The sequence below is a fragment of the Hylobates moloch genome, unplaced genomic scaffold (assembly GCF_009828535.3).
Source record: "Hylobates moloch isolate HMO894 unplaced genomic scaffold, HMol_V3 SCAFFOLD_1, whole genome shotgun sequence".
Lineage (NCBI taxonomy): Eukaryota > Metazoa > Chordata > Mammalia > Primates > Hylobatidae > Hylobates > Hylobates moloch.
Window position 1 is genome coordinate 23,851,444 of NW_026652276.1, and position 9,448 is coordinate 23,860,891.

The window sequence follows — 9,448 nt, forward strand, 5'->3', positions numbered from 1 at the left end:
GAATTGGAGTGGGCTCTGGAGGGAATCCGCACTCACTCACACACGCAAGCTCACACCCTCACTGCAGCCAGGAGCACAATGCTGCCGCCGCCGCCCCGGCTCCCGCGGCTGCTGCTCCTTCCTCGCAGGTGGACGCCCGGCACCGGGCGCCGCCTCTGCCCGGTCCCCTCCCGCCTCCCCTGCGCGGCTCCCCGAACCTCAGAAGTTGCCGGGGTGCCGGCACCCGCCCCGCAGCGCGCCCAGGAAGCAGGAGGCGGAGGCTGTCACACAGCCAGGGGAGGAGAAAGCCGCGGAGGAAGAGTCCCCGAGGTGTAAGCCCCCTGCCGCCCGCGCCCCGTGGGGGTTCCCCGGAGATGGAGCCCAGTCCGGGCCCGGCCGCGGGCCTCCCGTCCCGCTCCTCCTGCTAGTGGGGGCAGGACACGGGCTGCTCCTCCGGGGCTGAGCCTCTGGGAGACCCGGGACAGGGTAAGGCAGGGCGCCCGCCTTCCTACCCCGCCCCAACCCCGGAACTCGGCGCCAGGAGCGGCGGGTCCACCTCTCCCGACCCTCTCGCCCCAGGCGCCCACTCTCGGGGTCAGCATGACTCGGCTGAGTTGGTGCTTCTCCTGCGTGATCCGATGGGGCAAGTACCTCTTCTCGTGCCTCCTGCCCCTGCGCTTCTGCCTCCGCAGCCAGGTAAATGCTCTCGGCCACACCTGGCCCCTTCCGACCCCCCCCCGCCCCCTCCCTCCCAGACGCTTCCCTCCCGCAGTCTCCTGGTCATTCGATCTGACTTACTACCCTCCACTCTGAGGGACCCTCCGTCTCTGCCATCGTCAGCCTGGTTCTCAGCAGAGTTTGGGACTCCGGGGGAATCGCCACCCAGGTTGCTGGGATCCGGGAAGGGGAGTTGCTGCCCCTCCCCCAGCGCACACTCCCGGGTGTCTTGGGCTTGGATCAGGAGTCTGAAGGATAGCACTGCGGGAGGGCGGCGGATTTGGGGATACAGAGCAAAGTTCCTGGGGTTTTAAGCATCCCTCTCAAATTTCCGTGGGAAGGGAAGGTGGGTTCCAGGAAATGCCCCCTGCCCCCCAATCCCTAGAAGCCGCCAAGTTAAGGCAGCGAGGTAAGGAAGTGAAATGAACACGGGAATGGGGTGGCTGGGGGACGGCAGGAGGGATTTCCCACTTATTCAGGAGGATGGAGGGACCAGGGAACTGGGCAGGGAGAGGATGGGGGCTGGGGCGCCAGGGAGGGAGCAGCGGCTGGGTTGGGGGCGGGAGCAGGGGTCTGGGGAACCTGCAATGCTGTGGGTGGGCGTGGCCTGGTTGAGCATCGGTCTCCCTGGGATTCTCCGAGAGGATGCTTGACGTTGCCTTCAGCGTGTGTGTAACGTGTGTATGCGTGTGGGTGGGGGGAGTATAGACGTGAAGGTGGAGGTGGAGGTGGGGGCATAGCTACAAAGCAGGGAATTGGAAAAACTGTGCGTAACTTTAAATTTTCCCTGGAGGGCAAGGAGAACCCCAAGATCATGACCTAGAGCCCCCAGGACCCCAGGAGCCTCTAATGAGGGAAAGGATTCCAGGGACTGGAAGTCCTGGCTTTCTGACCCACTCTCTTGGGGCAGGGATGGTCCCCTGTCACAGGGGAGAGGGAAGTCCACCATTCTGGTTAAGAGTCCCAGCTATGGAGCCAGCCACTTGGGTTTGAATTCTGGCTCTACCAGCTGTAGACCTTGGGCTAGTTACAGTATCTGCCTGTATCTTGGTTTTCTCATCTGTAAAATGGGGATAATGAAAATATCTACATCGTTGGAGTGTTGTGAGGATTAAATGAGGTAACGCATTTAAAGTGTTTAACTGTGCCTACTCCATAACAGGTGTTTGATAAAAAACAGGGATATTATCATTGTTATTGTCTGCTTCCAGCAGGGATCTTGCAGACCATGAGGCAGGCCAGAGTTGGAGTACGTAGGGATGGAGAGATTTCTCCCAGTATCCATGCTTGCCATCCAAATGGATGGGAAGGATGCTTCTGCTCCATTAGGAGCTTGGACTTTTAGCTCCTTCTCCCAGGTGCTACCTCTGAGCCTCAGTTTCCCTCTCTGCTGTTCCGCAGTGGGGAAAGGTGCCAGCAGGCTTCTGTTCCAGTTACCCAAGGTATGCTTTGAAATCTTCCAGCAAAATGCATTGTCCTCAGGGATTGGCTGAGAGGCAGGCCCTGCAGCTGCAGATCACAGGGCTGGAGCCCTGTCCACATTCCACTGGGTTCTGAGTTCAGATGCCATGGAGTCTGGATTTCTAGATTTGAGAAAAGGAGCCTGAAGCGGGAAATGGCCGGCCAGGACCAGGTCAGTTGGACCCCAGACTGCTTAGCAACACCCCCTCCCCATTTGCGGAGGTAGAGGATGATGGAACCACTTCACTCCACTCTGCTTTTCCTTCTGGGCCAGGATTTGAGCTGGCGGCTGGGGGTGGGGGGTGGATGAGCAGCTGCAGCTGCCTCCCTCCAGCCGTTGAGGGGCCTGAGTCAGGCAGGAAATTAGAGCTGGGGAAGAGATCAAGATTGTGGAGTAGAGCTCTGGGAAGGATCTTATTAAGCATTGTTGGGATTGGGCCCAGACACGTCCCCGCCCAGGGTGTTGGGGAAGGGGCGGTAGGGGAAGGGGTGTGAGTGAGGCTCCTTCTCGTGTCAGCTGGGGATACTGAGGCTCACACAGGGCCTGGTTGGAGCTCTGTCTTCTCTGTCAGAGAGCACCCACATTTCTGCAGTGCAAGAGATTGACCTCAATCTGGTACTAGAGGAGTGCTGGATGAGGAGGCTGAGGGCAGGGCCTCCCCCACCCCATGTGGTGCCTTGGTGGGCGTTCGAATGTAGTGCCCCATGCTCTGGGCTGATGCATCTCATGCCAGGGCTTGGTGGGTGGGGCATGGATGGGACTTGAGCCCCCACTCATGCACCCTCTGCTAGAGGTCTGGACACCCAGGACTCAGAGGCTGAGGTGTATGAGGGTGAGAGGTAGGGTGAGGCAGCATGGCTTACCTAAGGGAGGCCCTGGGGGCATCAGGGGACAGACCCTGACTGCACCCAGATCTCTCTTCGTTGACTCTTCTGGAGCCACTAGGGAGCTAGTTGGTCTCATCCTGACCCATGTAGTAGCACTATCCTTGGCTCCCCACTCTCTCTTGCCAAGCAAGACCTGGCTGAACCCCTCCCTGCAGCCTCAGCGTCAGCCCTTAGGTGAGTGGAGAGAACAGTTAGCATGTCACCACAACATGGAAGCATAGCCCCTAGTCCTGGGGTGACTGTATTGCTGTAAGAAAATTCTCCATCCATGGGAGGCGTGGAATCAGATGCCCGGAGCTCCATTTTCACATATCATACTAGCTGTGTGATTCTGAGCCGGTTGCTGAATCTCTATGTGCCTCAGTTTCTGCATTTATAAAATGAGGGTTAGTAGCAGCCTTCAAGACAATGCAGCAAGCCAAGTGCCTAGTTAATTGGTATTAATCTTTCCTGGGGAAGGGGGAGAGTACCAGAATCTGAGGGGCTGAGAGGGTGGAGGTCCAGGAGCTGAGTGCTTTGGTGTAGATTCCTGGGTCTCATGCTGTTGGGATCTTTACCTGGACACTGGTGGAGAACCCCATTGCCAGGTCTGCCCCTACCTGTTGGATGTGGGCCCCTCAGGATGGTCTGGGAGGAAGGCTGCAGTGTGAGTGGCCCCATTGTGAGAGGTGGCAGGCTGCAGGGTTTAGGGAAAAAATCCAGGGTCTGGGAACCAAGAGACTGGATCTCTGCTTTTTATGGGCTCTGTGACCTCTGATGAGTCACCCCAGCTTTCTTGACGCAGTGTGGCTGTCTGTTAAGCAAGCGGGATGGATTAGGCTAGAGGTGTCCTGAGACTAACCCTCCTGGCAAACACATTCGCTTGGACCTTCAGAGTGGTTTTTTTTAAGCCAACACTTTCAAATTTGTATTTTTTCCAATTTTGTAAAAATATTCTATATAAAATATGGAGTTGGGGGTTCTGTGGCAGATCAAAAGATGTGGAGATGTGGGCTTCTGTTGCTGCATGCTGCAGTGGGGAACCAAGGAGTGGGCGTCCCCCTCATCTGGGGCCTGCCCTTACCAGGCCCTTGTGACCCCTTGCCCGCTCCCCTTATTGAACTTCTAGGTGACCCCCAAAGGCTGTTACTGTGACCCCTGGGCAGCTGAGCTTGAAGGCCTTTCCAGCTTTAAAATGCTCTGTTACCTTCTGATGCTGTGACCAGTGGTGACAAAGGAAAGGCTTAACACCCTGGTAGGAGAGGGGTGGACATCAGTAAGAATATTTTGATGGACAAGAGTCAAAGGACAGGAAGAGTGAATTGGATGGGGCTGGGGCCTTGGCCTAGGAAACTCGTGTCATCACAGAAGGTGGAGCTGGAGCTGGAAGGGACCTTGGAGGCCCTTCTACAAGTAAAGGAAACTGAGGCCCAGGGAGGGGCCTGCCAGGCTCAGGCTCTAAGGCCATTAGCTCATACCTGCCCACACTCACCCTTCCTTCTGCCTTGGCTCCACCCTCCTCCAGTCCCAGGGCCAGCACCACAGTCCACAGACCTGACTCTGTTTCTTCAGCTGACTGCTGAGCAGGGGGCTGGAGGGAGGAGCGGAGGGAGGTCTCTGCATGCAGCGGGAAGGCAGAAATGGCGGGGAGGGCACAGGATTGGGGCTGGGTTCTGAGGCTTCTGGGATGCCAGTGTAGAGCCCCAGCCAGTCCTCCAGTGTGTACTCCATGTCTGCTGTGTGTGAGACAGGGATCTGGGCACAAGGTGGGGATCCCAAGATGAATGAAACCATCCGGGCCTGCGGAGAGTCTGCAGCTGGCTAGAGCTTGGCAGTGGGGCATTGGCAGCAGGCAGAGGTGGCTGCAGATAGGGTGGCACTGAAAGTGTGGGTAAAGGTGTACAGGCAGGGCTGCCTGAGGCCCTTTTGAGGGGAAAAGAAGGAAGGTTTGGGAATGAGGCAGTGAATGCTTACAGTAGGAAAATATGTTAGGACCCATTGACTGATTGATTGAGTGATTGAGTCATTCTTCAACCATGTCTGGTGGCTGCTGTATGCCAGGCTCTGGGGATACAAAACACAGGACACGTCCTTGCCCATGTGTGGGTTGGGGTGGAGACACCAGGCTGTGAAGGAGGAATAAAGGCTGACAAGCCTGGAACAGGGTCGTTACACACAGTTAGAGACACCTCAGTTGGCAGAGTTTAACATTCAACAGGGAAAATGGTGATTAATTATCAGGAAGGACATCCTGATGATGAGTGATTAATATACAGGAGAGACCCCATAGGCTTGGAGAAGAGGGATGGGGGTATTCTGGAGGGAGGGTTTCTCCAAGGGAACCCCCAGAACTAGGGTCCCCCACTTCCATTCACAGTCCTAGCTGAGGAGCCTGGGGAGGCAGCAGGGCCTCCTCGGGCTGCGTAGGAGGCCAGACAAGTTGGTGTCGCTGTGACTTGGTTTTTGGTTTGATTTTCCAGCATTTCTGGGAAGCCCCAAGGTGATTTCTCAGAACTCCAGAGAAAGCTGCCTGGAGGCGTCTTCAGTGACGTCAGCAGTGAAGGGCTGTGGGAGCAGGCAGCGGGGAGCTGGGTGTTAGTGGGCACTGGGATGTCAGGGCTTGGCTGGCTGAACCCTTGAACTTGTCAGGGGACAAGGGCAGCCTGGCAGAGCTGGTGATAGTGGCTGAGGAGGGGCTCAGGGGCTCTCAGAGAGGCCTCCTGAAGACCACTCCCCTTTGCTTGCCTGGTGCTCCAGCCAGGGGAGATGGGAGGGTTTGCAGAGGTTTCTGTCTATGGACATCCCCAGCAGTGACTGCAGGGCCAACTGCTTGTGGAATACTGGTTCATTTCAGTGTTGGCTAAAATGTCAGTGAAGCCCCAGTAGGCTTAGATTAGGGGGTCCAGAGGGGCATTGTGATCCTGGCAGGGAAGGACGCTAGAGGCAGGATCTTTCCCAGCCCCAGAGCTCTGGAGGACTTGGAGAAGTATGGAGAGGGGACCCTGACTCCTCTACCAGAGCAAACACTCTTCACTCAGGTACCTGCTTTAGGAAGGGCTGGAAATTGACACTTCACTTCAGTGTCCTCTCCTGACTTCTCAGAACCACCAAACAATAGATGGTTAGTCCCTGGTGCTGTGGACAACCTGCGTATCTGAATACTTCAGTCTTTTTTTCAGATGAAGAGTCAGGGTTTCCCCTTCATTCTGGGGTTTCCCAGGTAGATGTCTTGGGTGGTCCCTGGGCTGGGAGTTGGCACAAGTGGCTGGGCAGGTCCCTGTGAAAGAGGAGGCCGGTAGTTGCACGGTATGTGGTGCTGACGGAGAGCGGCATGGCATGGCCTTGGGTGAGTGGAGGCGGAGATCTGTAACCCTTTGTGCATGTGGCCTCTGGACATGTATAGCACAGTGTGCATAGGACGCCAGGCAAGAGAACTTTTCTTGCTAAGTGACTCAGACTAGGAACGAGGTCTCCAAGTGCCTACTCTGGGCAGGCTCTTGTGTGTTGACGTGAGTTGGACTGTGTCCTTGTGTGTGTGTGTGTCCATAGGAGGGTGTGGGGCTGAGCCCTCCCTCCTCTGGACAGCTCCAAAGAGCAGAACGGGTGATTCACTGGCCCGCACCCACCCTCAGTTGGTCCAGCCAAGGCCAGAGCTCAAAGAGGAAGGGTTTGTTTTGGAGGGGAGCGTGGTGGTTCCAGACAATGAGGGCCTGGGGCAGACTTTGCTGGATTCCCCCTTAGTGCTCCCTGGGAATACTTTTGGGTTCTGACCCAGCCTCCTTTCCACCCTCTAGACCCCCAACAATTGTCCCTGGGCAGAGGTGGGGGTGAGGGGAGGGGAGGGCTGGTGGGCAGGGGACACTGTGGGGAAGAAATAGGCCTGTGGAATGGTGGGAGGGGAGAACTGGGCCCAGGGAGGGGGAGAGGGGAGGAGGGGGAGGAAGTGGGGAAATGCAAACCAAATGTTGGCCCCGGGTACAGTCAAGAAAAACACACTCTCGCGGGAGCCTGGAGCGGGGCTCCCTTTCAGAAGGGCAGGAAGGGCTGGGACAGATGTTTGCAGGAAAGAAAGAAAGAAGGGGGAAAAAAAAGAAATAGGAAAAAAATTGGAATGAAACCCACAGCCTGGGGGCAGGGCCATTCTTCCCCAGTCTCAGGCCCGATTTCTTCTGTGTTAAGGCCTGTCCTGGGCTCTGAGCTTGGCGCGTGGGCACCAGAGTCTGTCCCAGTCTGTGTGTGCAAATGCATGTGTGTTCCGAGGAGGCCAGGAAGGCAGGCACGGGTACTCAGAGAAGGGGAGGGGCCAAGGCACCCTGAGTGTGCCGACTGTGCGGGCCTGGGGCTGTCTGTTCATTCATCAGTGGTCTGGAGGGTTCCAGGAGTGAAGGCCCCCAGGCTGGTTTGCCGGGGGCGGGGGTCTGCAGTGAGGAGGGAGGACTCCAGGCCCACCAGCACCAGATCAGAAGACTTAGGAGCCTTGGTGGCACACAGGGGTTGTGTGTCCTGGGGTGGGGGCGTGGCTTGGGGGTCCCTGCCTCTGGTAGCTGTCCCTTTTCCCTGTCCCCTTTATACCCCCTGCAAAGCAGGGCTCCTGACCCTCAAGGCCACCGGTGGAGCCTGGGAGGAGGGAGGAGAGAGGAGGCTGGGACGAGGGGGTGGAGTGGGGGGAGGAGGAGGAGGAGGGAGGGTGAGCTGGAGGCAGCAGGGCGAGAGGCCCGGCAGATGCTGGCGGAGCCGGAGCAGCCGCAGACTCAGAGAGCCCTTCTGCCAGCGCCGCGGGGACTCTAGCTTCAGGGGCTCTTCGCAGGCCCTGGGCGTGCCCCAGGGACGGGACCCGGCAAAGATGACGTGGATCTGTCTGTCCTGCATGCTCTGGGTAGGTCTGGCTGCTTTAGCTGCAACGTTACTCTTCCTCAAACCCCCTGCCTCCCACCGGTCCCGCCACCTTATCCTTTCGCTGAGAGCCCGGGGTCGGGGGTGTCAGTCTTGAAGGAGGGGCCTTTCGGTCTCTGACCTACAGAAGGACAGACTGACTTAAACAACCCTCAGCCGGAAGACTTTCCCCACCAACAGGGCCCAGGCCCAGGGTCCCGGGTCAGTACAGCCCCTGCCCCACCCCCCTCCCCGCCCCCCAATGGAGTCCCAGAGCTGTAAGTAGAAGGAGGCCACTGAGAAGTTTGCTTCTCTTTAGAGCCTTTCCTCCCGACTTGCATCCTACAATGGGGTGAAAATTCTTCACCCCTCCTCAGTTGCTGAGCCCAAGAGCTTGAGGAGGAGGCAGTGGTGGGGCTGGGGAGCAGAGAATAGTAGCCCCGAATATTAAGTCTGGAAGAGCTGGGCTGGGGGAGAATTCTCAGATTCCATCCCTTTTATTCCTGCTACACCCAGCTTCCACCCACTGCCATCCCTTCCTCCGCAGCCCTCCCCTGCTACCAAGACCTCCCCATCCTGGAGGAGGGAGCCATGGCCCGCTCTTCCCCCTTTCTCTCTTGGCTCCAGGTTCAGGGAGGTGGGTTTCAGGATGGGGATGCCTGGGGGGCCAGCAGAGAGGCCTGGGGGCCACGTGGTGAAGGTTAAAAGTCTTAAGGCCAGACCTGGGCTGAGGCTCCTGGGAAAAGGGGGATGGGAGAGGGCTGCCCGCTGCAAAAGGGCTGGGGGTCAGAGGAGGAGAGGACCCCTTCCTCAGAGGGGCTCCTGTGGGGCTGTCTTGGCCAGGCAAAGGCATGCATGGGGTCAGGAGGGCGAGGAAGTCATCCCTGGCTGAGGTTACTGTCGGGCTATGAGAGAGTGATGGCTGGTTTGGGGGAGGGGGCTTCAGGGCTGTGATCCAGATGTGGCCTTTCCTGTCCCTTTCCTTGTTCTGGCCAGTCCTTGGGAGGGCCCTCTTGGCCCAGGCAAGCCCATGCTGGGGGCTGTTGTGGGAACACAAACTCGGGCAGCCAGGTGTCCTCTGGGCAAAGAAAGAAAGGGTGGGGGAGGGGGCCTGGAATGAGGCAGTTTGGGTGGCATGTTGGGCCGGGATGCCAGGATGGATTGGATTAATAGATTGAGAGTGACTGGGGAGGCCTGCACACAGGATGTGTTTGTGGTTTACAGGGCTGGTGTTGACATCTGGGAAATGGGAGCCTTGGCCGGGTTCATCTCTGTGCTGAGGACAGAGGTAGGCAGGCGGGAGCTCTGCAGCAAGAAGGATGGCAGGTAGACGTCCAGGGGTGACACAAGGAGGATGGCAGGTAGACGTCCAGGGGTGACACAAGGAGGATGGCAGGTAGACGTCCAGGGGTGACACAAGAAGGATGGCAGGTAGACCTCCAGGGGTGACACAAGAAGGATGGCAGGTAGATGTCCAGGGGTGACACAAGAAGGATGGCAGGGGCTGGGCGCGGTGGCTCACGCTTGTAATCCCAGCACTTTGGGAGGCCGA

General features: G+C 57.9%; 1 protein-coding gene across 1 annotated transcript in view; it reads left to right on the top strand.

Moving 5' to 3' along the window:
• Positions 1–604: 604 nt before the first annotated feature.
• TNS1 (tensin 1) overlaps positions 605–9,448 on the top strand; it is a 214,892-nt gene continuing 206,048 nt past the window's right edge. Inside the window, exon 1 of the mRNA XM_058438388.1 lies at positions 605–675. The gene's annotated coding sequence lies outside the window, so the exon portion shown is untranslated. The remainder of the gene's footprint in view (positions 676–9,448) is intronic.